The sequence below is a fragment of the Anarrhichthys ocellatus genome, unplaced genomic scaffold (assembly GCF_004355925.1).
Source record: "Anarrhichthys ocellatus isolate YVR2014 unplaced genomic scaffold, GSC_Weel_1.0 scaffold3059, whole genome shotgun sequence".
NCBI lineage: Eukaryota > Metazoa > Chordata > Actinopteri > Perciformes > Anarhichadidae > Anarrhichthys > Anarrhichthys ocellatus.
In genome coordinates, this window is record NW_022283033.1 from 1 (window position 1) to 1,410 (window position 1,410).

Below are 1,410 nucleotides of genomic sequence, written 5' to 3' on the forward strand. Positions count from 1 at the left end.
GGACTCACTGACACAGAGGGAAGCTTTGGAGCATCTGGAGGAGAAAAGAATAAACATGAGAATGTTATGATAAAACATAGTCAGTTTAATTTGTTAATAGTTTGCATGTTCAAGAGAACTATTTATTCAGGAAGACATTAAAGAATTTTAATAATTGACTGTTGCCGCTGTCCAGAGTGCTGATTCAGGAGCTTCAATTTAAAGTTAAAGTTCAACCCCAAATTAAAAATACATATTTCCTTTTCCCTGTAGTTCTATCTATTCATCTAGATTGTTTTGGTGTGAGTTGCATCATGTTGGAGATTTCGTACGTTTAGATGTCTGTCTCCTCTTCAATATAATGGAACTAAATGCCACTCGGCTTGTTATGCTCAAGTGACAACAAATACATATGAAAAATTAAACAGCAATGTCTCTTTCCAGAAATCATAACCCGGTTACTCAAGTTAATCCACAGTTCCATGTCGGAACCATTCCTGTTGATTTGGGGTTGAACTTTCCCTTTCACCGTGGTCAAAAGGATTTTTCAGAGTCTGTTTCTGATGGCGTTTTCTGCACTTCTAGCAGTAGAGTAACATCATTTCCTTTTTTTCTGGGTAAAACTATCCCACATTCATATTTGTGTGGAGGTAATAAAACAAGGCTTTGAAGGATTGAAAATGAATGTTCATGTTAAAGAGGAACTAAAGATGTGTAAGAGCTGAAACATGTTTGGGTGAAACTCACACACTGAAGGAGAGGAGAACATCTTGTGTCCTTTTATGGCACAAGAATAGTTGTCTGCAGGATTTAGTGGGTGTGGATGAAAATAAACTTTTACTTCCTTCCTTTTCTCTCCATTCTGGTACCAGATGTAAGACACATCTTTAGGCAGCTGACACTTAGACTGACATGTCAGCTCTGTCCAGGTAGAATTCAGTGTTGATCTCCTCACATTTATCTGGAGCTGTGGATCTGTGATTAACCAACAGAGACGGTAATTTAAAATCCACTATTGACACACACAAAGAAAGAGGAAAGAAAAACACAAGCTGATAGTAATGTTTCTTATCAAACATTTGAAAAGCAAATGTTACCTGTGACCGACAAAGTGACTCCAGGTGAACCAGTATATTTCCCACCTCGTTTGTTTGTCATGAATCTGAACTTGTACTCAGCTGAGTCGCTCTCTCTCAGGTCTCTGATTCTCAGAGTGCACTTCTTCTCATAACAATAGTACTGCACACGACCTGAATACTCAGAGTCTGTTCTCAGATTCACAGGTTCACCATCTTTCTCTTTAAACCAGAATGTGTTCCTGATATCACGGTGCCATATTCTAGATGGGTATGTGTAGCTGCAGCGCATGTTAACTGTTGATCCTTTTACAGCACAGACCTCAGTAGGAGTGTAAGTCACTCCCCAGCCATC